This window comes from Canis lupus, chromosome X (genome assembly GCF_048164855.1).
Source record: "Canis lupus baileyi chromosome X, mCanLup2.hap1, whole genome shotgun sequence".
Lineage (NCBI taxonomy): Eukaryota > Metazoa > Chordata > Mammalia > Carnivora > Canidae > Canis > Canis lupus.
In genome coordinates, this window is record NC_132876.1 from 47,605,693 (window position 1) to 47,632,966 (window position 27,274).

At 40.8% G+C, this 27,274-nt stretch overlaps 1 pseudogene; it reads right to left on the reverse strand.

The window, feature by feature from the left end:
- Window positions 1-2,934: 2,934 nt before the first annotated feature.
- LOC140628455 (40-kDa huntingtin-associated protein-like) lies at window positions 2,935-8,999 on the reverse strand (annotated as a pseudogene).
- Between the last annotated feature and the right edge of the window lie 18,275 nt (window positions 9,000-27,274).

Below are 27,274 nucleotides of genomic sequence, written 5' to 3' on the forward strand. Positions count from 1 at the left end.
CAGGCAGGCAAGCAACTGCAACCTGGGGACAGTGTGAATAGTGATCTGATTAATGCTTAGGATGCACAAGGGGAAATTATTCCTTCTTCTGTGAAGGCTTCCTGAGAGAAGCAGGCATGGACTCCCCTCTCTGGAGAAAAAGGAGCAGGCTGGTCCATTTCCTTCCCTTACCCCTCAGCATAAACCAACTTCAATAAACAGCAGAGCAGCCAACACTGGCTGCCTAACCTGCTTACACCACGTTCTCCCCCTCCCAATCTCCACTCTGTTCTCTGTTGGTACTGCTTTTCTCAGGCAGGTGTGCCTAAGGACCAGTATATAGCAGGCCCCTTTCCCAGAAGACCAGCACAACCTCCCCTCCATGCACTACATCTACTGACCAGAAAGCTCTACAAAGCTACAGGTCTATAGGAAATGCTTTCAGGTCTCATTTAACAAGCAGATCAGAATACAACCAGGTTAAAACTCCCCACACTCTGACCAAGGTCCAAACACTGTCTACTGCAGGCAAGGACTGACCTGAGGGAAAGAGCAGTCAAACCACAGCAGCAGAGTGCACACAGCACACACCAGAGACACTTCTTGAAGCACCAGGCCTTGAACATTATATGACCTCTTCTTTATAAGTCCATTACTCACAGGAGCAGGAGATATAGCAGGGTTTTCTAATACACAGAAGAAGACAAAGTCTGAGACAAAATAACAAAATAGAGGAATTCATCCCAAAAGAAAGAACAAGAAAAAGTTATGGTCATAGATGTAATCAAAACATATAAGTAATATGCCTGATGCAGAATTTAAAGCAACAATCATAAGGATACTAGCCGGGCTTGAGGAAAGCATGTAAGACATCAGGGAGACCCTCACTGCAGAGATAAAAGAGCTAAAAAATAATCAGGCAGAAATGAAAAATGCAATATCTGAGGTTTGAAATTGACTGGATATAATGACAAGGATGGAAGAAACAGAGGAAAGAATAAATGATATAGAAGACAGATTTATGGAAAATAATGAAGCTGAATGAAGGAGAGAAAGAAGAATAATGGATCATGAAAGTAGACTAGAGAACTCAGTGACATACATAATAACATTTGTATCATAGGATTCCCAGAAGAAGAAGAGAGAGAAAAGGGGGAAGGTTTGTTTGAGGAAATAATAGCTGAAAATTTCCCTCATCTGGGGAAAGAAACAGACATCCAAATCCAGAAGGCACAGAGAACTCATTCCCATAAAAATCAACAAAAGCAGGACAACACCAAGACACACTGTAGTTAAATTTGCAAAATATAGAGATTAAGAAAAAAATCCTAAAAGCAGCAAGACAAAGGAAGTCCCTAACTTACAAGGGAAAGCCTATAAACTTAGCAGCAGATCTTTCCACAGAAACATGGCAAGCCAAAAAAGAGTGACATGATATATTCACTGTGCTGACTGGGGAAAATCTGCAGCTAAGAATACGCTATCCAGCAAAGCTATCATTCAGAATAGGAGAGATGAAGAGTTTCACAAATAGGGGCTCCTGGGAAGCTTAGTTAAGTGTCTGATTTGATTTTTGGCTCAGGTCATGATCTCAGGGTCCTGGGATTGAGCCCTACATCAGACTCTGCACTATGTGGGGAGTCTGCATGAGATTCTCTCTCCCTCGCCCCTTTCCCCACTCATACATTCTCTCTCTCTAAAATAAATAAATAAATCTTTAAAAAAATGAGTTTCCCAGACAAACAAAAAATAAAGGAGTTCATGACCACTAAACCAGTCCTGCAAGAAATAGTAAAAGGGACTCTTGGAGGGGAAAGGAAAGACCAAAAGCAGCAAAGATGAGAAAGGAACAGAGAAAATCTCCAGAAACAATAAAAAACAAGTAAAAAAAGACAATAAATACTTATCTATCAATAATTACTCTGCATGGACTACATGCTCCAATAAAAAGACATAGGGTGTCAGAATAGATTTTAAAAAAACAAGACTCATCTATATGCTGCCTACAAGAGACTCATTTTATTTTTTAAAGATTTTATTTATTCTTTTGACACAGAGAGAGAGAGAGAGCATAAACAGTGGGAGCAGCAAGCAGAGGGAGAGGGAGAAGCAGACTCCCCACTGACAAAGGAGCCTTATGCAGGCCTTGATACAAGGACCCTGGGATCATGACCCCAGCCAAAGACAGATGCTTAACCAACTGAGCCACCACATCTTTGGTGTCCTAAGAGACTCATTTTGACATAAAGCCTCCTGCAGATCAAAAGTGAGGGGATGGAGAAACATTTATTATGCAAATGGACATCAAAAGGAAGCCAGAGTAGCAATACTTCTATCAAACAGATTAGATTTTAAATTAAAGACTGCAACAAAAGATGAAGAAGGGCATCATATCCTTTTCTTTTCTCTTCTTTTTGGAGCATCAGAACAGCTTTATTATGGATTTAGGGCTGCAGAGACAGTGTATGTAATCAAATGATCCCCAGGAATATGTATGGGGTGGATGAAACAAAGGAGAACTTGGGTGATCACATCGATAGACACTCGCCTATGCTAAGAAATCAGATCGCTGATAAAAAATCGTACTTAGAGCTGTGCAAAATCAAATCCTCCCTTTGCAACAGAGATGTGGGGGGCAGGGGAGTTGGGTGGAAGAAGAGGTAAGAAATAAAGAGGGTTCTTATTTTTATGTGGGCAGTTTTGGGGAAGAGAGACAAGTCCTCCATTCCAATCCCATCACATCGTTGTTTCCCTCCCAGTCATGAAAGTAAGTCTTTGGAATACAGGTAACTTCCAATCAAGTAAATTCTTATGGAGGCAAGAGGGATAAGATAAAGGTAGAACTGCGGGGACTCATGTTTTCTATTCCCTTCCCCCCCCCTCTCCGCTCTAAATGGCAGGGGAGATGCACAGAATTCAGTCACAGGCAAAAAGTTGCTTAGTTCATGTGATTTATCAGATCTCCTGTCCTAAAGGGGAGACAGTTTCTTGTAGAACAAGGTGAAGGAGATGATTCTGCTCAGCACTCAGCAGTGGCCATATCTCCACTTGTAGTGACTTGACTGACAGCTTCTGTGTCCTTTTCGTGGGTAGCCATGACCAAGGACTGGAGCAGCAGGAACAGCTCCTCAGGAAGCTGGCCACTGCTCTCCTGCCCATGGCTGTCAAAAGCCACCCAGGAGTACTTCTCTAGAGTATGGGCATGCTCTGGTAGGAGCTTGGTGGGTGGTGGTTGCAGGAGGAGCAGCAGCTGCACGTGGGACACCTTGAAGCAGGGACCAACACGTTGAAGAAGGCTTCCAGCTTGGTGGGAGTGGGCTCACCAGGTGCAGAGCCAGTGCTTGCATGTAGCAGTGTGGCAGGCAGGACCGGGGCTGTGGGGGCAGCAATCCGGGCAGCATCTTTGGCAGCTGTACTGGTGGCTGCAGAGCTCCCACGCCAGGTGCTGCATGTGTGTAAAGATAGCCAGGACACCCTTGTAGTGGCACACCAGCAGCTGGCAGGAGGTGGCATCACTCAGCCCCTGCAGTGTGGCCAGGGGCAACTGCGGGAGGTGCAGCTGGACAGTATGCTGGAAGTGGTTGGCGGCGACGGGCGACCAGCTGGCCCAGCTTGAGGTGCAGGCCCACCGCACTGCATAGAGCCCTGCAGCAGCTTTGCGTAGGCAGGGGGGCAGATGAAGTGCTGGCACAGGTTGGGCACCTCCAGCAGGAAGAGGCCCGCGGCCTTTGTCAGCACCTGCGCTTCCCTGGCTATGGAAGAGTGCCTGTTGGCAGTGCATCACAGCCAGCTGGTACCAGGCTGGGTAGGGCAGGCAGTCCTGGGCCCCACAGCTCACAGGAAGTGCATTGTATCCTAATGAAGGGTAGTATCTAACAATAAGATCTAACCATTGTAAATATTTATGCCCCAACTTGGTAACACCCAAATATATCAAACATTACTAACAAACGTAGAGGAACTCATTGATAATAATATGACAATAGTAGGGGACTTTAACACCCCACTTACAGCAGTGAACAGATCATCTAAGTAGAAGATCACAAGGAAACAATGGTATGAATGACACACTGGACCAGATGGACTTCACAGATGTTCAGAACATTTCACCCTAAAGCAACAGTATACACATTCTTTTCAAGTGCAAATGGGAGATTCTCCAGAATAAATGACATGCTAGGTCACAAATCAGCCCTCAACAAGTACAAAAAGATTGAGATCATACTATGCACATTTTCTGACCACAATGCTATGAAACTTGAAGTCGATCACAAGAAAAAATTTGGAAAGAACACAAATACATGGACCACAAATACATCCTACTAAAGAATGAATGGGCCAACCAGGAAATTAAAGAAGAAATAGGAAATACATGGAAACAAAGAAAATGAAAACATGATGGTCCAAAATCTTTGGAATGCAGCAAAAAAGGTTTTAAGAGGGAAGTATATAGCAATACAGGCCTACCTCAAGAAGCAAGAGATATCTCAAATAAATAACCTAAACTTATATTGAAAGGAGCTAGAAAAAGAACAACAAATGAAGCCCAAAGCCAACAGATAAAGGGAAATAATAAAGATTAGAGAAGAAATAAATGACATAGACAATAAAAAAAACAGTAGAACAGGTCAATGAGATCAGAAGCTGGTTCTTTGAAAAAAAATTAATAAAATTGATAAGCCCTTAGCCAGACATACGAAAAAGAAAAAAGAATGGGGCACCTAGGTGGCTCAGTCTGTTAAACATATACCTTTGGCTCAAGTCATGATCCCAAGGTCCTGGAATTGGGCTCCATGTTGGGCTCCCTGCTCTGGTAGAAGTCTGCTTCTCCTTCTGCCCCTCCCCTGCTTTTGCTCTCTCTTGCCCATGCTCTCTCTCTCTCTCTCTCTCTCTCTTTCTCTCTCTCTCTCCCTCTCAAATAAGTAAATAAAATCTTTTAAAAAAGAGAGAATGGACCCTAATCAATAAAATCACATATGAGACAGGAGAAATAACGACTAATAACCACAGAAGTACAAACATTTATAAGAGAATATTATGAAAAATTTTATGCCAAGAAATCAGACAATCTGAAAGAAATGGATAAATTCCTACAAACATATAAACTATCCAGACTGAAATGGAAAGGAATAAAAAAGTTGAACAGATTGATAACCAGCAAAGAAACTGAATCAATATTGAAAAATCTCCCAACAAACAAGAGTCAAGGGCCAGATGGCTTCTCGGGAATTCAACCAAACATTTAAAAAAGAATTAATACCTATTTTTCTCAAACTATTCCAAAAAACAGAAATGGAAAGAAAACTTCCCAACTCATTATACAAGGCCAGCATTACACTGATACCAAAACCAGACAAAGATTCCACTAAAAAAAGAGAACTACAGGTCGATATCCCTGATGAACACTGATATAAAAATTGTCAACAACTTACTAGCAAATCTAATGCAATAATACATCAAAATAATCATTCACCACAATGAAGTAGGATTTATTCCTGGGTTGCAAGTGTAGTTCAATTTTTGCAAATCAATAAACATGATACACCACATTAATAAAAGAAAGGATAAGAACCATATAAGCCTCTCAATAGATGTAGAAAAAGCATATGACAAAGTACAACATCCATTCATGAAAAAACCCTCAACAAAGTAGGTTCAGAGGGAACATGCCTCAAGATCTTAAAGGCCAAATATGAAAAACCCACAGCTAATATCATTCTCAAGAGGGAAAAACTAAGAGTTTTTCCTGCAATCAGGAACAAGTTAGGGAAGTCTATTCTAACCATTGTTATTTAACAGTGCTGCAAGTCCTAGCCTCAGCAATCAAACAACAAAAAGAAATAAAAGGCATCTAAATTGGCAAGGAAGAAGTCAAACTTCCAGTATTTGTGAATGACATGGTACTTTACATAGAAAACCCCAAAAAATTCCACCAAAAAAATTTTCCAGACCTGATACACGAATTCAGTAATGTCGAAGGATACAAAAATCAATGTACATAAATATGTTGCACTTATATACACCAATAATGAAGTAGCAGAAAAAGAAATTAAGGAATTTATCCCATTTACAATTGCACAAAACCCCTAAGATAGCCAGGAATAAACCTAAAGAAAGAGGTAAAACATTTGTACTCTGAAAACTCTAGAACACTGATGAAAGAAATTCAAGACAACACAAAGAAATGGAAAGACATTCCATGCTCATGGATTGGAAGAACAAACATCGTTAAAATGTCTATACTACCCAAAACAATCTACACATATAATGCAATTCCTATCAAAATACTACCAGCATTTTTTGCAGAGCTAGAACTAACAATCCTGGAATTGTTTGGAATCACCAAGGACCCTGAAGAGCCAAAGGAATCTTGAAAAAGAAAAGCAAAGCTGGAGGCATCACATTTCTGGACTTCAAGCTTAATGATCAAGACTGTATGGTACTGGCACAAAAAAATAGACACATAGATGAACAGAATAGAAAACCCAGAAATGGATCCACAACTATATGGTCAACTAACTTTTGACAAAGCAGAAAAGAATACCCAATGGGAAAAAGACAGTCTCTTCAACAAATGTGTTGTGCCCGAGACTGCGAATCCAAGAAACCACCAAGGAGCCAACACCAATGCAAACATACGAGGGTTTATTTGCAAGCTCGAGCTTGGGTCCAAGTATACCCGACACAGCGGAACAGGGACTTGGGCCCCGAGGTGGGTTTCAGCTTAGTTTTATGGGCTGGTCTAGGGGACCTCCCCAAGGGGTGGAGGACTTTTTCAAGTTCTGTTTACATTCTGATATGGGGCTTTCAAGGGCATTGAGCTCTGTTCTCATTCTGATATGGGACTTTCTGCTACTGGCTTGGGCTCTGTTCTCATTCTAATATGGGGCTTTCTAGGACATTAAGCTGTAAGCTGTTTTTTTTTTTTTTTCCCTGTAACTGAAGTAATGTAAATTTCAGCTCTTATTCACAGGGCCCTGGGATGGCTGTACTTGTGCTAACGCTGAACTTAAAGTGGAATGGCCTTAATTTTCTCGGCCTCCACAAAATGGTGTTGGGAAAACTGGATAGCAACATGCAAAAGAATGAAACTGGATCACTCTTTTACACCATACACAAAAATACATTTAAAATAGATGAAAGATGTAAATGTGAGATAGGAAACTATCAAAATCCTAGAGGAAAACACAGGTAGTAACCTCTTTGATATCAGAAGTAGCAACTTCTTTTTAGATATGTCTCCTGAGGCAAAGGGAACAAAAGCTAAAATAAACTATTGGAACGTCATCAAAATGAAAAGCTTCTGCACAGCAAAGGAAATACTCAACATAGCTAAAATGCAACCTTCAGAATGGAAGAAGATATTTGTAAATGACATATCTAATAAAGGGTTAGTATCCAAAATATATAAGGAACCTATTAAACTCAACACCCAAAAAAAATCTAATTAAATAATGGACAGAAAACATAAATAGACATTTCCCCAAAGAAGACATCCAGATGGCAAACAGACACATGAAAAGATGTTCAGCATCATTCATCATCAGGGAAATACAAATCAAAATTACAATGAGATATCACCTTATACCAGTCAGAATGGCTAAAACTAGCAACACATGAAACAACAGATATCGGTAAGGAGAAAGGGGAACCCTCTTGCACTTTTGTTGGGAATGCAAACTGGTGCAGCCACTCTGGAAAACAGTATGAAGCTTCCTCAAAAATTTAAAGATAAAACTACCTTGTAATTCAGTAATTGCACTACTAGGTATGTAACAAAAGGATACAAAAATATTGGTTCGAAGGGATACATGCACCCCAATGTTTATAATAGCATTATTTCCAGTAGCCATGGAAAGAGGCCAAGTGCCCATCAACGGATGAATGGATAAAGTGGTTATATACATACAATGGAATATTAGCCATCACAAAGAATGAAATATTGCCATTTGCAATGATGTGGATGGAGCTAGAGTGTATTATGCTAAGAGGAGTCAGTCAATCAGAGAAAGACTAATACCATATGATTTAACTCCTATGTGGAGTTTAAGAAACAAAACAGGAACATAAGTGGGGAGAAGAGAGCCAAACAGGAAACAGGCTCTTAACTATAGAGAACAAACAAGGTTGTTGGAGGGGTTGTGGGTGGGGGGATGGGTTAAGTAGGTAATGGAGACTAAGGAGGGCATTTGCTGGGATGATCACTGGGTATTGTATGTAAATGATGAATCACTAAATTCTACACCTGAAATTCACATTATACTGTACATTAACTAACAGGAATTTAAAGAAAAAGTTTAGGAAAAAATGAAAAAATCTTACCAAGACCAAAACAAACAAACAAATCAAAGAACAACAAAAATGGTATAAGCAGTCAAATAAGATCAATGGGATCCTTATTTAGAAAGATGAGCAGTTTGGGGCACATTCAATACTTTGGGTTAAGGATGATAGGCAGGAATCCCAGGGGCAAGTGTACCTGATTAGTTCTCAGGTTCTGAGGCAAAGTGTCAGGAGCATAGAGTGACACATAAGATCTAGAGGTGTTCCGAAAAAGGCACACAAGCTAGTTGGAAATGAGTGATGGATAAAGGACATCATTATGGCCACTACCCCTGGAGACCTGCAGCTACTTCTGGGGCTCCTGCCCTACTAAGGCTCCAAGATCCTGAAAGGGACAGGAAGGGATGGTCCATCACCTACCACATCAGTAACCTTGTAAAAAGTGCACCTTGTTGGAGGTGTCCATGAACTTGAGGCCTTTGTGCATAATGGATAGGAAAAGAAGTGATGTACAGGGAATAATGCCTCTTCACTGAGCTAAACTCACATGATGTCCACAGCCCCAGGCTCCCTGACACTCTATTCCTAAACAGAGTGTGTCAGGACCCAGAGAAATGAGCAGAGCGGCTGCTTCTGGACCCTCCGGGCTGGACTCCCATTTGCTGCCTTCCGTCTTCCCATGTCACACTTTATCCCATACCATAATCGACCTGCTTCTTGGTAAAGGCATCTACCATTGCATCTGTCTCTTGAAGATCTTCAGCTCAGGAGACCAGATTCTGTGGAAACAAGTACTGACAGGGCTTAGGAAATAACATTGGCACCCAGGGGTGGGGAGGTGGGCAACCAAATCAGGCCATTCTGTTATCAGTGTTTCTTTCTTTTTTTTTTCTCATTAAAATTTTGTTTTAATGGGTCTCCAAATTCTGTAACAGATTTTTGGTCAAGTTGTTTCCATTAAAAAATACTGATTTAAAAAACTAATAACTTAAAACTGCCACACACACACACAAACAAATGGTCCACAAAACATTCTCCTTTCCTTCTGAAGGTTTTATGACGCATTGTTATCATTAACCAGTCTTTTACTATTAAACTTAAATGGCCAATTGACACAAACAGTTCGGAGGCTGTTCTTCCACCACTGATTAAGACTGGGGTGGCAGGTATTGGGGGTAATATTCATTTAGTCTTCTGAGCTTTCTGGGCAGACTTGGTGACTTTGTCATCTCCAGCTGCCTTCTTGTCCACTGCTTTTATGACACCCACAGCAGCCGTCTGTCTTGTGTCACAAACAGCAAAACAGCCCAGAGGAGGATAGTCAGAGAAGCTCTCAACACACATTGGTTTGCCAGGAACCATGTCAACAATGGCAGCATCCCCAGATTTCAAGAACTTGGGACCGTCTTCCAGCTTTTTTCCAGAACGACTACCTATCATCTCCTTTAGCTCAGCAAACTTGCAAGCAATGTGAGCTGTGTGACAATCCAGCACAGGTGCATATCCAGCACTGATTTGGCCCGGATGGTTCAGGATAATCACCTGAGCCATGAAGCCAGCTGCTTCCATTGGTGGGTTATTTTTGCTGTCACCAGCCACATTGCCACGAACATCTTTGACAGATACGTTCTTGACATTGAAGCCCACATTGTCCCCAGGAAGAGCCTCACTCAAAGCTTCATGGTGCATTTCAACAGACTACTTCAGTTGTAACATTGACCAGAACAAACCATGCCAGGCTTAAGAACACTAGTCTCCACTTGGCCCACTGGGACGGTACCAATACCACAAATTTTGTAGACGTCCTGGAGAGGCAGATGCAAGGGTTTATAAGTTGGATGAGTTGGTGGCAGAATTAAATCCAGAGCTTCAAGCAGTATGTTTCCACTGGCATTCCCATCTTTATGGGTGACTTTCCATCTCTTGAACCAAGGCATGTTAGCACTTGGTTCCAGCATGTTGTCACCATTCCAACCAGAAATTGGCACAAATGCTACTGTGTTGGGGATGTAGCCAATTTTCTTAACGTAGGTGCTGACATCCTTAATGATTTCCTCATATCTCTTCTGGCTGTAGGGTGGCTCAGTGGAATCCATTTTGTTAACACCAACAATTAATTGTTTTACACCCAGTGTGTAAGCCAAAAGAGCATGCTCATGGGTCTGCCCATTCATGGAGATACCTGCTTCAAACTCACCAATACCAGCAACAATCAGGACAGTACAGTCAGCCTGAGATGTGCCTATAATCATGTTTTTGATAAAATATCTGTGTCCTGGGGCATCAATGATGGTCACATAATACTTGCTGGTCTCAAATTTCCCCAGGGAGATATCAATGGTGATACCACATTCACGTTCAGCTTTCAGTTTATCCAAGACCCAGGCATACTTGAAGGGGCCTTTTCCCATCTCAGCAGGCTTCTTTTCAAACTTTTCTATAGTTCTTTTGTTGATCCCACCACATTTGTAGATCAGATCGCCAGTAGTTGTAGAGTTGCCCGAATCTACATGTCCAAAGACAACGATGTTGATGTATGACTTTTCCTTTCCCAGTTTGGTTTAGGTTTAGCAGTGGTTTTCATGACACCTGTGTTCTGACGGCAAACCCATTGCAAAAAAGCTGTCATCAGTGTTTCTAACCTAAAGACTACCAGGAACACATGTTTAACCAAACAAAGTTGGGTTTTTTCCTCATTGCAGTGGGGAGTAATGTACACCGTGGAGAAACATGAAGTGTAGCAATAATAGGGCAATAGGAATCATTATTACAGGAATTAATATTATAGGATTTGGGCTTGTTTTAGGTGATTTCAGAGAACATTCAAGGAAATGGGGGATTGCTCAGTACGGGGTGCTTTCAAGAACTGGGAGTCATTGTAGGTTTGGGCATATTAATAAGCTTTTCCAGGGAGAGAGGCTTCTTGTGTATGTGTAAGGAAGTAAGAAGAGAGGCAGACCCGAGATTGCCACAGCATGTTAAGGCTGAGGCCCTGGTTAGAGTAAGTGAGGTGTGGCTGTCTGTGCTCATACAATGCACTCTCACATACCTGGGAGTTCTACAGGGGAACATTTGTCATAAATCAAACTTTAAACCTTTTTTCTATTCAAGCTTAGTTTAGTGCTCAATAGAATAGAATGAGTACTTTTGTCGTAGAAAGTTCATTTCCTTTCCATTGTGGGTCCTCATCTCTGTACTTTTCCTAGCTCCTGAAAATAGACTGGCTCATGGACAGGATAAGGATTTCTTTGTATCCACCACATTTGTGAAAACACGTGTGGTATTTAAAGTAGATCTTAGTAGATCAACAATTTAGGCACATTTCAGGCTTTCTTTCAAGATTCCTTATGAATATGTATGAAGGTCACTTAATCCTGGCTTAAATTTACATACTCTGGATGTGCGTTGCCTGTAAGCAAACATGTCGTTTTTATAGACTTTCACTGTAATTAGTTTTAAGATGAAGTTTTTAATTTGAGAAACAAGGAAATATGTCCTCTGAATGTTTTATGTAAGGTTTTTCCTATCACATTCTTGCAATAGTTAATTCATTTTGAAAGATAATACATAGCTTTCCTTCTTCATTAAAAACAATATTTGTACGATTTGGTTTAAAACAGTAGGAATGAAGACAAAAGAGTTGCCACCAATAGCCATAGAAAATTAAAATTATATTTTAAACAGTGTTCAAATGTCAGGAAAGGAACCCTAACAGTTAACGGTTTGTCAGTGGGTTGCAGAGTTGGTGGCTATTTATATTTTCCCCTCCATACTTGAATTTATTTTCCACATTGTCTAAACTGAGTGAGGATTCCCATGATGGTCAGAAACAAAGCCCATAATAGTACACCCAATGGAAAGAGTAAGGGCTTTGGGGTTCAGAAAGACGTGGGTTCCAGTCTGAGCTCTGCCAATGACATAGGGCAGGATGGGGCACTAAGCTGCCCAATCCAGGGATTGAACAGTGAACCCTCCCTCATGGGGTCCTTGGGGGCATTTGACGAAATGGCAAAGGCAGCATAAGTCACACAGGTGTTTTGGCCTCACCCACACCTGGGATGTGATGCTCAGTTTTCTCATCTATAAACAGGGAAACACCACGTGGCCCCTGCAGTAAAGTTAAGAGATTCAATATTATTATGTAGATTAAAAGATAAATCAGCAACACACGATGCAAACAATTAATAAGAAAATAGAGAATGATTATATGTAACCAGAGTTTTTTTTTTTAATTTTTATTGGAGTTCAATTTGGCAACATATAACACCCAGTGCTCATCCCGCCAAGTGTGCCCCTCAGTGCCCATCACCCAGTCACCCCAAACTCCTCCCAGCTCCCCTTTCACTACCCCTTGTTCATTTCCCAGAGTTAGGTGTCTCTCATGTTTTTTCACCATCACTGATATTTTCAATTGTTTTCTCTCCTTTACCTTTATTCCCTTTCACTAATTTTTATATTCCCCAAATGAATGAGACCATACAATGTTTGTCCTTTACCGATTGACTTATTTCACTCAGCATAATACCCTCCAGTTCCATCCACTTTGAAGCAAATGGTGGGTATTTGTCGTTTCTAATGGCTGAGTAATATTCCATTGTATACATAGACCATATCTTCTTCACCCATTCATCTTTTGATGGACACCGAGGCTCTTTCCACAGTTTGGCTATTGTGGACATTGCTGCTATACACATCGGGGTGCAGGTGTCCTGGCATTTCACTGCATTTATATCTTTGGGGTAAATCCCCAGCAATGCATTTGCTGGGTCATAGGGCAGATCTATTTTTAACTCTTTGAGGAACCTCCACACATTTTTCCAGAGTGGCTGTACCAGTTCATATTCCCAAGAACAGTGCAAGAGGGTTCCTTTTCTCCACATCCTCTCCAACCTTTGTTGTTTCCTGTCTTGTTAATGTTCACCATTCTCACAGGTATGAAGTGGTATCTCATTGTGGTTTTGATTTGTATTTCCCTGATGGCCAGTGATGCACAGCATTTTCTCATGTGCTTGTTGGCCATGTCTATATCTTCCTCTGTGAGATTTCTGTTCATGTCTTTTGCCCATTTCGTGACTAGATTGTTTGTTTCTTTGCTGTTTAGTTTAATAAGTTCTTTATAGATCATGGATACTGGCACTTTATCTGATATGTCATTTACAAATATCTTCTCCCATTCTGTAGGTTGTCTTTTAGTTTTGTTGACTGTTTCTTTTCCTGTGCAGAAGATTTTTATCTTGAAGTCCCAATAACTTTGTTTCCCTTGACTTTATAGATGTATCTTGCAAGAAGTTACTGTGGCTGAGTTCAAAAAGGGTGTTGCCTGTGTTCTCCTCTAGGATTTTGATGGAATCTTGTCAAACATTTAGATCTTTCATCCATTTTGAGTTTATCTTTGTGTATGGTGAAAGAGAGTGGTCTAGTTTCATTCTTCTGCATGTGGATGTCCAATTTTCCCAGCAACATTTATTCAAGAGACTGTCTTTTACCCAGTGGATAGTCTTTCTTGCTTTGTCAAACATTAGATAACCATAGAGTTGAGGGCCCATTTCTGGATTCTCTATTCTGTTCCATTGATCTATGTGTCTTTTTTTGTGCCAGTACCACACTGTCTTGATGACCACAGTTTTGTAGTACAACTTGAAATCCGACATTGTGATGCCCCCCAGCTGTGGATTTCGTTTTCAATATTCCTCTGGCTATTCGTGGTTGTTTCTGATTCCAAACAAATCTTAAGATGATTTGTTCCAACTCTCTGAAGAAAGTCCATGGAATTTCGATAGGGATTGCATTAAATGTGGAAATTGCCCTGGGTAGCATTGACATTGTCACAATATTAACCCCTTCCAATCCATGAGTATGGAATATTTTTCCATCTCTTTGTGTCTTCCTCAATTTCTTTCAGAAGTGTTCTGTAGTTTTTAGGGTATAGATCCTTTACTTCTTTTGTTAGGTTTATTCCTAGGTATCTTATGCTTTTGGGTGCAATTGCAACACTGATTAACACCTTCCTTTCTCTTTCTTCAGTCTCATTGTTAGTGTATAGAAATGCCACTGACTTCTGGGCATTGATTTTGTATCCTGCCACATTGCTGAATTGCTGTATGAGTTCTAGCAATCTAGAGGTGGAGTCTTTTGGGTTTTCTAGGTACAGTATCATGTCATCTGCAAAGGGAGAGGTTGACTTCTTTGCCAATTTGAATGCCTTTTTTGTTGTTGTTGTTGCCTGATTGCTGAGGCTAGGCCTTCTAGTACTATATTGAATAGCAGTGGTGAGAGTGGATATCCCTGTCTTGTTCCTGATCTTAGGGGAAAGGCTTCCAGTGTTTCCCCATTGAGAATGATATTTGTTGTCAGCTTTTCACAGATGGCTTTTAAAGTGCTGATGAATGTCCCTTTATCCCTACCCTCTGAAGAGTTTTGATCAGGAATAGATTCCGTATTTTGTCAAATGCTTTCTCTGCATCTATTGAGAGGGTCCTATGGTTCTTGTTTTTTCTCTTGGTGATTTGATCTATTACGTTGATTGTTTTACAAGGGTTAAACCAGCCTTGCATCCCGGGGATAAATCCCACTTGGTCATGGTGAATAAGCTTCTTAATGTACTATTGGATCCTATTGACTAGTATTTTGCTGAGAATTTTTGCATCTGTGTTCATCAGGGATATTGTTCTATAATTCTCCTTTTTGGTGGGGTCTTTGTCTGGTTTTGGAAATAAGGTGATGCTGGCCTCATAGAACGAGTTTGGAGGTTTTCAATCCCTTTCTGTCTTTTGGAACAGCTTTCTTAGAATAGGTATTGATTCTTCTTTAAACGTTTGATAGAATCCCCCTGGGAAGCCATCTGGCCCTGGGATTTTGCATCTTGGGATGTTTTTGATGACTGCTTCAATTTCCTCCCTGGTTATTGGCATGTTCAGTTTTTCTATTTCTTCCTCTTCTAGTTTTGGTAATTTGTGGTTTTCTAGAAATGCATCCATTTCTTCTAGATTGCCTAATTCATTGGTGTATAGCTGCTCATATGTTTTTAAAGTCATTTGTATTTCCTTGGTATTGGCTGTGATCACTCCTCTTTCATTCATGATTTTGTTAATTTGACTCTTTTCTCTTGTTTTTAATAAGGCTGGCTGGTGGTTTATCCTATCTTATTAATTCTTTCAAAGAACCAACTCCTGGTTTTGTTGCTCTGTTTTACAGTTCTTCTGGTCTCTATTTCATTTAGTTCTGCTGAAATCTTTATTACACCTCTTTTTCTGCTGTGTGTAGGTTTTATTTGCTCTTCTTTCTCCATTCCTAAGGTGCGAGGTTAGCTTGTGTATTTGAGTTTTTTCCAATTATTTGAGGGATGCTTGTAGTGCTATGTATTTCCTTCTCAGGACTGCTTTTACTGTATCCCAAAGATTTTGAACAGTTGTATCTTCATTTTCATTAGTTTCCGTGAATCTTTGTAATTCTTCTCTAATTTCCTGGTTGACCCATTAATCTTTCGGCAGGATGCTCTAAACCTCCATGTGTTTGAGTTTCTTCCCATTTCTTGTTGTGATTGAATTCTAGTTTCAAAGCATTGTGGTCTTAAAATATACAGGGGATGGTCCCAATCTTTTGGTATCAGTGAAGATCTGATTTGTGACCCAGTATGTGGTCTATTCTGGAGAAAGTTCCATGGGCACTTGAGAAGAATGTGTATTCAGTTGCATTCAGATGCAAAGTTCTGTATATATCTGTGAAATCCATCTGGTCCAGTGTAACATTTAAGCTCTTGTTTCTTTGGAGATATTGTGCTTAGAAAATCTGTCATTTGTAGAAAGTGCCATCACAAAGTCTCGCAGTATTAGTGTATTATTATCTATATATGTCTTTATTTTGGTTATTAATTGATATACTTGGCAACTCCCACATTCGGGGTATAAGTAGTCATGATTGTTAGGTCTTCTTGTTGGATAGACCCTTTAAGTATGATATAGTGTCCCTCTTCATCTCTCACTACAGTCTTTGGGATAAACTTTATCTGACATGAGGATTGCTATCTGGGCTTTCTTTTGAGGACCATTTGAATGGTAAATGGTTCTCCACCCTTTCATTTTCAGTCTGAAGGTGTCCTTAGGTCTAAAATGAGTGTCTTGTAGACAGCATACATATGGGTCTTGCTTTTTATAGAGTCTGAAACCCTGCATTGATCCCTTTTGGTGGGATCATTTATGTTCAGAGTTACTATTCCATGATATGTTCAGAGTTACAATTGAACAATATGAATTTAGTGTCATCATAATACCTATTCAGTCCCTGTTTCTGTGGATTATTTCTTTATGCATCCTCTTTCAAAAGAAAACCAGGGTTCCCCCTTAATAATTCTTGCACACTGGGTTTCGTGGTCACATATTCTTTCAGTTTCTGCCTATCTTGGAAGCTCTTTATCTCTGCTTCTATTCTGAATGACAGCCTTGCTGGATAAAGTTATATTGGCTGCAAGTTCTTCTCATTTAGGACCCTGAATACATACTGCCAGGCCTTTCTGGTCTGCCAGGTCTCTGTGGAGAGGTCTGATTTTTTTTTTTACTTTTTTACTTTTTTATTTTTAATTAATTTTTATTTTTTATTTATTTATTTATTTATTATTATTATTATTTTATTTTTTATTTTTTTTTATTGGTGTTCAATTAACCAACATACAGAATAACACCCAGTGTCATCCCGTCAAGTGTCCCCCTCAGTGCCCGTCACCCACTCACCCCCACCCCCCGCCCTCCTCCCCTTCCACCACCCCCAGTTCGTTTCCCAGAGTTAGGAGTCTTTATGTTCTGTCTCCCTTTCTGATATTTCCCACACATTTCTTCTCCCTTCCCCTATATTCCCTTTCACTATTATTTATATTCCCCAAATGAATGAGAACATATAATATAATGTTTGTCCTTCTCCAATTGACTTACTTCACTCAGCATAATACCCTCCAGTTCCATCCACTTTGAAGCAAATGGTGGGTACTTGTCATTTCTAATGGCTGAGTAATATTACATTGTATATATAAACCACATCTTCTTTACCCATTCATCTTTTGATGGACACCGAGGCTCCTTCCACAGTTTGGCTATTGTGGACATTGCTGCTATAAACATCGGGGTGCAGGTGTTCCGGCGTTTCATTGCATCTGATTCTTTGGGGTAAATCCCCAACAGTGCAATTGCTGCGTCGTAGGGCAGGTCTATTTTTAACTCTTTGAGGAACCTCCACACAGTTTTCCAGAGTGGCTTCACCAGTTCACATTCCCACCAACAGTGTAAGAGGGTTCCTTTTCCTCCCCATCCTCTCCAACATTTGTTATTTCCTCCCTTGTTAATTTTCCCCATTCTCACTGGTGAGAGGTGGTATCTCATTGTGGTTTTGATTTGTATTTCCCTGATGGCAAGTGATGCAGAGCATTTTCTCATGTGCATGTTGGCCATGTCTATGTCTTCCTCTGTGAGATTTCTGTTCATGTCTTTTGCCCATTTCATGATTGGATTGTTTGTTTCTTTGGTGTTGAGTTTAAGAAGTTCTTTATAGGTCTTGGAAACTAGCCCTTTATCTGATACGTCATTTGCAAATATCTTCTCCCATTCTGTAGGATGTCTTTTAGTTTTGTTGACTGTATCCTTTGCTGTGCAAAAGCTTCTTATCTTGATGAAGTCCCAATAGTTCATTTTTGCTTATGTTTCTTTTGCCTTCGTGGATGTATCTTGCAAGAAGTTACTGTGGCCGAGTTCAAAAAGGGTGTTGCCTGTGTTCTCCTCTGGGATTTTGTTGGAATCTTGTCTCACATTTAGATCTTTCATCCATTTTGAGTTTATCTTTGTGTATGGTGAAAGAGAGTGGTCTAGTTTCATTCTTCTGCATGTGGATGTCCAATTTTCCCAGCACCATTTATTGAAGAGACTGTCTTTCTTCCAATGGATAGTCTTTCCTCCTTTATCGAATATTAGTTGACCATAAAGTTCAGGGTCCACTTCTGGGTTCTCTATTCTGTTCCACTGATCTATGTGTCAGTCTTTGTGCCGTACCACACTGTCTTGATGACCACAGCTTTGAGTAGAACGTGAAAACTGGCATTGTGATGCCCCCAAATATGGTTTTCTTTTTTAAAATTCCCCTGGCTATTCGGGGTCTTTTCTGGTTCCACACAAATCTTAAAATAATTTGTTCTAACTCTGAAAAAAGTCCATGGTATTTTGATAAGGATTGTATTAAACGTGTAAATTGCCCTGGGTAACATTGACATTTTCACAATATTAATTCTGCCAATCCATGAGCATGGAATATTTTTCCATCTCTTTGTGTCTTCCTCAATTTCTTTCAGAAGTGTTCTATAGTATTTAGGGTATAGATCCTTGACCTCTTTGGTTAGGTTTATTCCTAGGTATCTTATCCTTTTGGGTGCAACTGTAAATGGGATTGACTCCTTAATTTCTCTTTCTTCAGTCTCATTGTTAGTGTATAGAAATGCCATTGATTTCTGGGCATTGATTTTGCATCCTGCCACACTGCCAAATTGCTGTATGAGTTATAGCCATCTTGGGGTGGAGGCTTTTGGGTTTTCTACGTAGAGTATCGTGTCATCGAAGAGGGAGAGTTTGACTTCTTCTTTGCCAATTTGAATGCATTTAATGTCTTTTTGTTGTCTGATTGCTGAATTGCTGAGGCTAGGACTTCCAGTACTATATTGAATAGCAGTGGTGAGAGTGGACATCCCTGTCTTGTTCCGGATCTTAGGGGAAAGGCTTCCAGTGCTTCCCCATTGAGAATGATATTTCCTGTGGGCGTTTCGTAGATGGCTTTTGAGATGTTGAGGAATGTTCCCTCTATCCCTACACTCTGAAGAGTTTTGATCAGGAATGGATGCTGTATTTTGTCAAATGCTTTCTATGCATCTAATGAGAGGATCATATGGTTCTTGGTTTTTCTCTTGCTGATATGATGAATCACATTGATTGTTTTACGAGTGTTGAACCAGCCTTGTGTCCCGGGGATAAATCCTACTTGGGCATGGTGAATAATTTTCTTAATGTACTCTTGGATCCTCTTGGCCAGTATCTTGTTGAGAATTTTTGCATCCATGTTCATCAGGGATATTGGTCTGTAATTCTCCTTTTTGGTGGGGTCTTTGTCTGGTTTTGGAATTAAGGTGATGCTTGCCTCATAGAACGAATTTGGAGGTACTCCATCTCTTTCTATCTTTCCAAACAGCTTTAGGAGAATAGGTATGGTTTCTTCTTTAAACATTTGATAGAATCCCCCTGGGAAGCCATCTGGCCCTGGACTTTTGTGTCTTGGGAGGTTTTTGATGACTACTTCAATTTCCTCCCTGATTACTGGCCTGTTCAGGTTTTCTATTTCTTCCTGTTTCAGTTTTGGTAATTTGTGGCTTTCCAGGAATGTGTTCATATCTTCTAGATCGCTTAATTTATTGGCGTATAGCTGTTCATAATATGTTTTTAAAATCGATTGTATTTCCTTGGTGTTGGTAGTGATCTCTCCTTTCTCATTCATGATTTTATTAATTTTAGTCTTTTCTCTCTTCTTTTTAATAAGTCTGGCTAATGGTTTATCTATCTTATTAATTCTTTCAGAGAACCAACTCCTGGTTCTGTTGATCTGTTCCACAGTTCTTCTGGTCTCGATTTTGTTGAGTTCTGCTCAAATCTTTATTAACTCTCTTCTTCTCCTGGGTGTAGGATCTATTTGCTGTTTTTTCTCTAGCTCCTTTAGGTGTAAGTTTAGCTTTTGTATGTGACTTCTTTCCAGTATTTGAATGGATCCTTGTATTGCGATGTATTTTCCCCTTAGGACTGCTTTTGCTGCATCCCAAAGATTTTGAACAGTTGTATCTTCATTCTCATTAGTTTCCATGAATCTTTTTTTTTTTTTAAAGATTTTATTTATTTATTCATGATAGTCACACAGAGAGAGACAGAGAGGCAGAGACACAGGCAGAGGAAGAAGCAGGCTCCATGCACCGGGAGCCCGACGTGGGATTTGATCCCGGGTCTCCAGGATCGCGCCCTGGGCCAAAGGCAGGCGCCAAACTGCTGCGCCACCCAGGGATCCCTCCATGAATCTTTTTAATTCTTCCTTAATTTCCTGTTTGGCCCTTTCATCTTATAGCAGTATAGTCCTTAACCTCCACGTGTTTGAAGTCCTTCCAAACTTCTTGTTGTGATTTAGTTCTAATTTCAAGGTATTATTGTATGAGACTCTGCAGGGGATGATCCCAATCTTTTGGTATTGGTTCAGACCCGATTTGTGACCCAGTATGTGGTCTATTCTGGAGAAAGTTCCATGTGCACTTGAGAAGAATGTGTATTCAGTTGAGTTTGGATGTAAAGTTCTGTAGATAACTGTGAAATCCATCTAGTCCAGTGTATCATTTAAAGCTCTCGTTTCTTTGGAGATGTTGTGCTTAGAAGACCTATCGAGTATAGAAAGAGCTAGATTGAAGTCACCAAGTATAAGTGTATTATTATCTAAGTATTTCTTCACTTTGGTTCTTAATTGATTTAAATATTTGGCAGCTCCCACATTTGGGGCATATATATTGAGGATTGTTAAGTCCTCATGTAGGATAGATCCTTTAGGTATGATATAGTGCCCCTCTTCATCTCTCACTACAGTCTTCGGGGTAAATTTTAGTTTATCTGATATAAGGATGGCTACCCCTGCTTTCTTTTGAGGACCATTTGAATGGTAAATTGTTCTCCAAGCTTTTTTTTCAGGTTGTAGGTGTCCTTCTGTCTAAAATGAGTCTCTTGTAGACAGCAAATAGATGGGTCCTGCTTTTTTATCCTTTCTGAAACCCTGTGCCTTTTGATGGGGTCTTTAAGCCCGTTCACGTTCAGAGTTACTATTGAGAGATATGAGTTTAGTGTCACCATGGTATCTATTCAGTCCTTGTTTTTGTGGATTGTTCCACTGAACTTCTTCTTTAAGGGGAATTTTAAGAGTCCCCTTAAAATTTCTTGCAGATCTGGTTTGGAGGTCACATATTCTTTCAGTTCCTGCCTGTCTTGGAAGCTCTTTATCTCTCCTTCCAGTTTGAATGAGAGCCTTGCTGGATAAAGTATTCTTAACCAAGAATTCATGTTTTTCTCATTTAGGACCCTGAATATATCCTGCCAGCCCTTTCTGGCCTGCCAGGTCTCTGTGGAGAGGTCTGCTGTTACCCTAATACTTTTCCTCATAAAAGTCAGGGATTTCTTGTCTCTTGCTGCTTTATGGATCTTGTGTTTATCAGTGGAATTTGCCAGCTTAACTATTAAATGCCAAGGTGTTGTACGGTTTTTATTGATTTTAGTGGGAGAGATCTCTCTATTTCCTGGATCTGAATGCCTGTTTCCCTTCCCAGATTAGGAAAGTTTTCAGCTAGGATTCGTTCAAATACATATTCTGGCCCTCTGTCCCTTTCGGCACCCTGGGAACCCCAATTATACGTAGGTTTTTCTTCCTCAGGCTGTCGTTTATTTCCCTTAATCTATCTTCATGGTCTTTTAATTGTTTGTCTCTTTTATCCTCAGTTTCCCTCTTTGCCATCAAGTTGTCTTCTATGTCACTCACTCGTTCTTCCACCTAGTTAACCCTGTCATTAGGACTTCTAGTTTGGATTGCATCTCATTCAATTGATTTTTAATTTCTGCCTGATTGGATCTAAATTCTGCAGTCATGAAGTCTCTTGAGTCCTTTATGCTTTTTTCTAGAGCCACCAGTAACTGTATAATAGTGCTTCTGAATTGGCTTTCTGACATTGAATTGTAATCCAGATTTTGTAACTCTGTGGGAGAGAGGACTTTTCTGATTCTTTCTTTTGAGGTGAGGTTTTCCTTCTAGTCATTTTGCTCTGTGCAGTGTGGCCAAAAGTATGTTGTATTGGGAAAAGAGAAAAGAGAGAGGAGAGAAAGAAGAAAAGAGAAAAAGAAAAAAGAAAAAAGGAAGAAAAAAAGAAAAAAGAAGAAAAAAGAAAGAAAGGGAGAAAAGGGTGGGGGAAGGAAACAAATCAAAAAGCGAAAAAAAAAAAAACAAACCTGGGGGAGTATCTTCTGATTCTGTGTACTTTAAGTCCCTTGACTTCCCCTAGAACTTGTCCGTCTAGTGGGTCTTCTGGGGGAGGGGCCTGTTGTGCTGATTTTCAGGTGTTAGCACTTCGGGGAGCTGCTCTGCCCCCTGCCTGGTGCAGGCCTCAGTGGGGGTTGTTTACCCCCTGAGGCCCCAGGAGGAACAACCGCAGTGGCGGCGGCCAGCCCTGGAGCCCTGGATTCAGCTCCAGCAGTAACTTCGGAGCTCTCTGTCTGCAGGGCCTGGATGCTCCGGGGGCGGGGCCGCTGATCTGCTCAGCTCGGGGCAGGAGCGTCCTTGCTGTCCTGGGCCTTCCTGGCCTCTGCCTGTCCCCGGGGGGAGGCCGAATCCTGGGCTGTGTCCCGGCTCCCAGTGCTCCCGGGCCTGCGCTGTTGGATTCCGCTCCGGACCGAGCAGCACCCTCTCCGCAGAGCCTCCACCCGAGCCCCTCTGAACTGTTCCCGGGTCCAGCCATGCCCGCTGCAGCCTTTCAGGGAGCTCGGTTCACTCTCCCCGGGGCGCAGTTCCTCTGTTACGGTCCCAGGGAGCCTGAGGGCATCCCTGCCCTCCTGGGGTCCTGCTCCAAATCCCTGCGAGGCTTTTCCGCCCAGGAAGATTGGTGCAGCTCCTGATTCTCCGGGACGGGGCTCTGCTGTCCTGGTGGCACTCGCCCCGGCCTCAGCCTGGCTCCTCGCGGGGCCCCTCCCCCTTGGATGCCTTTTGTTTCTTTATTTCTTTTTTCCCCGTCTTCCTACCTTGATAGAAGCGCGAACTCTTCTCACTGTAGCATTCCAGCTGTTCTCTCTTTAAATCTCAGGCCGAATTCATAGATTTTCAGGATAATTTGAAAGTTATCTAGGTAATTTGGTGGGGACAGGTGATTTGGAGACCCTACTCTTTCGCCATCTTGCCCCTCCCTTTCCTTCTCATTTCCCGTTTCAATGCTGGGTTTCTAGGACTTGGTGGTCAAGCTTGAACTAATCTTCCTGGAAATGGAGGTCATACCTCATGGAGGGTAGGGGTGGGTAACAACATCCATGTTGCTTCCTGTGGGTATTTCCAGTCATGCAGGTCTGAAGATGAAGAGATGCAGATGTAGAATTAGACCGATAGTGTCTGGCACACAGTAGACACCCAATATCTAATTAATTAACTAATTAATTAGATATAGATGTAGGCATAAACAGGAAAGGAAGCTGTGCGTGCATCCTTTAGATCTTTTTGTACAAATGAATTTTTCATAAAGAATTTGGATCACACTGTACTTCTTGTCTTGTGACGTGCTTTGAAGAAACATTTTGCTTCTGTTCATAAAAAGTATGCCTTTTCATTGGGGTGCAGGGTGGCAGGGGAGAACAGCTATAGATTATGGAGAACAATGCTACCTGGTGACCAGAGTCAGAACTGCAGGTGTGAAAGACTCAACTATGAGGCTTGGCAAAAGGTAGGCAATGGAAAGGCCTGTGGTGTTGGTGATGAGGGAGGGAGGTGAATAGATTCCATATCATAGGCTAGATAGATAGATAGATAGATATTTCTAGACTTTTCTACACACTGGCAGTCATCCTTCTACGTTCACACCCATCCTGGGATCTTTAAGCTTGGACTAGAAATCCAGCCCCTCTGTGAACTAAGTAAAAGTTGCATGATGAATGTTTGATGAACTTAGTTGAATGGATGAACTTAATGTTGGGTACTTAGTTGAATGAACTAAGTAAAAGTGTATGATGAATAATTGGTGTGGGGAAGTGTGAGACAGAGAAACATACACAAACTTGTGTATACAGAAAACTGCCAAATAAATTGTTTTGATCTGCTTGCAAAGCCGTGAATATATAAGTATCATATTTGTAATCAGCTTGCAATTATTTTACCTTTTCAATATTTTTTCAATGTTTCCATATTTAAAACACCATAGAAATGAAGATTTATAAAACAAAAATATCTCTATCTCCGACAGTGCATATGCAGTGAATTATTATCAGAGACATCTATTCAGTGTGCTACTTTCATACTGCAGGATATGAACATGTTTCTACGTTGCTAAATAAACATATTTCTACACTATTACTTTGTGACTCAGTAGCTGATTTACCTGTTTTACAAAGCTTGATCTCAAGAGTTGGTCCTGTTGCCAGTTAATGCTTCTCTTTGTCTAACACATATAAAAAAAACTATAGAAATACATATTTTTAAAAGCTGAAATTACTATGTTGCTCCCATCTGTCCCTACCTTTTTCCAACACCATGGTACAAAGATATTCTCTGTTAACTTATTGGTGCCTATTTCCCAAATTTTTCTCTGTATGTAGTGCACTAACATATTTAATCACACGCATACCTATACACCCATGTTAATATATATTCTTTTGCAGAAATGGGGTCATATTTTGCTTTAGACATTATGGTATCCTTATTTCACTTGGTATGGCTTATTTAGACTGGCATGTTTTCATGTGTTTATTAGGCATTTATATTCCTTGTTATGTGCATCCACTCTTGATACCATTGACCTATCTCTATTGTTTAAGAACATTTTGCACATTGCATATGTAAACAGGTGTCTGAATGTAAGTTGTAAATGATTTCTCCCAGATTTTCACACACCCTTTAACGTTTGCTGTGCAGATGGTATTTGATTCTTTTTAATGAGAGTTAGTATTTTAAAAGTATTTCTGCACATTGTTTGAAAAAGAGCAAGCGAATAATAATGCCTTCAGAGATGTGGAATGATGGCTCATAGGACAAATGGGTGACAGCTTAATGAGTTGTTGTAACTCCTGGAACAGTAATTTACAAGGTTGTTTCCTGGATTTTGTTACTTACGTTTTAACTTCTGTCCCCTGATCATTGGTAAGTATTGGTCTTGCACAGAGTACTTGGGATTCAATGAGCTGAACTGTAAAATACCTTTCATATAGCAGCTGTCCATGTTAATATCCTACCACTCAGTTTCCCTTTTCAAAAGGCAACAGTGTGTGTTGCTTCCTGGGTCCCCTTCAACACCCCAAGAATCAGCCAGTCTGTGTGGCCCCCATATCCAGGCCTCTTGGCTCATGGCTTATGGGGCAGGATTTCATCCCCACCATCATCTTCATGCTAAATGAGGACATAACACCGCTCAATTTCCATATCAGGGAAGGTTCCCACTATCAGTCCTTAAGCCCTGGAAATCCATCATCCAAAGGGGAGGCTGCTGATTGGCCTGTGAGGATGGCAAGGGATAGATGTCTGACTCTGGAAAACTTACACAGCTCTGTGAGTCTGAGGTTGGCCGTCTGTAAAGTGGGACTAAGGGTGCCTGCTTCCAGACTTCTAAGAAGAAGAGGAGAACACCTCAAAGAATGTTTGGCCTGTAGTAGAACTTGAGGTATATTACTCCTGGCCTACCCTGCCTCCTCTGCCCATGAAGTAGAAGATTTGAAACATCATCTGGAAGTGTAGCAGCAGGAAGTGAACTTTGGTCCCATTTCATCATTTCCTTTTCCCCCTTGTGCTTTCCTGTCTCCTTATTTTACTTCTACTTTGACATGAATTAAGTTTATTTTTTTATTTTTTTATTTGTATTTTTTACTGAGCCTCAGGAAGAAGAGATAGTATAGAAGAACAAATAATAGTAACAGGTCAGCTAAATAGAAGATGAGAGTCATCAAACATGGGTCTCATTTGCCAGACCCATCACTGACCACAGGACCTTGAGTGAGTCCCCTCCCTGTGCTGGCCTCCAGCCTAACCCAGAAGAACACTCAATGTGTACACAGGGGTTGGGGCAGGGGCCTTGGGGTCAGAAGGATGCTGGGAATCAGTATTTGCATAATCTTGAACAAATAATGTATCCCACTGTGTGTGCTATAATTGTTGGTATCTTTTATTATTGTTATTGCTAGTGTTGCTGTTTTCAGTTTTATTAGTATTATTAATTATTCCTGCCATCCAGCCAACGTGTGAATGATAGAAGTGGGTATTAACTGCCAGATAGTACAAGATAGTTCATTTACAGAGGAACCCAGCTGAGGGTGGGGAATAGAGGAAGTGAAGACAGAGAATAAATGTGAAGTAAGCAGACAGGTACTGGGCTCTCTGAGTACCATCTTCACCTGACCCTGGGAAGGTTCTGACCCCAGGGCACTCTTGGTTTTCAACTGCAGACAGCAGCAACCTGGGGACTGCCCTGGAGCCATGGGGCTGAAGGGCTATGTCCTCATCAGCTCTCTCCCCATCAAGGGCCACCAGTGCTGCCCCTCCATCTAAACCCATCTCCTTTCCCTTTGCTCCTGGGTATCAGGGAAGGTCTAACTGTGGAACCTCCTAGAACTGACCTTGAAGGGCTTTCCTCATACAAATGATTTTCTATCCACTGCAGTCTCTGAAAGTTGTCCTGTACACCAGCAAGCAGGGAGGGGTCTCTGAGATAAAGACAGAAATGCCTACCTCTCAGAGGCATGTCATAGCTACATGTTTTTGCCTGACATATTGTACTCTGATAAGTAATGACTATCCATTTCCTATACACAATATATTAATATAGACATATGTACACAGAACTATCTCCTCTCTCTCTGTCTCTCTCTCTTTTCTCTCTGAATTTTCCTGAGAATAACAATCTCCAGCTTTCTTTTCTCATTCAGTATCTCATCTCAATGTTTGCAGCTACATTTTTGTAGTTACTGTGTTTGGATAGCTTTTCACAGATTAGTTGGGCATTCCTATTGCTTTTAATAACAATTCTAGGTTAATCTCAGTTTCTGATATCTCTACTGTTTTTTTTTTTTTTACATATCAAGGACTTTTATCCTATGTCATCCATATATGTGGGTAATTTTTCCTTCCCAGGTTTTCATGTGCTCTTTAACGCTATTTTTTCCCAAGAAAATGTTGTTTTTAAATTTGAGTAGATTTGTATGACTAAGCAATTATACTGTTCCCTCTATAAAAACAT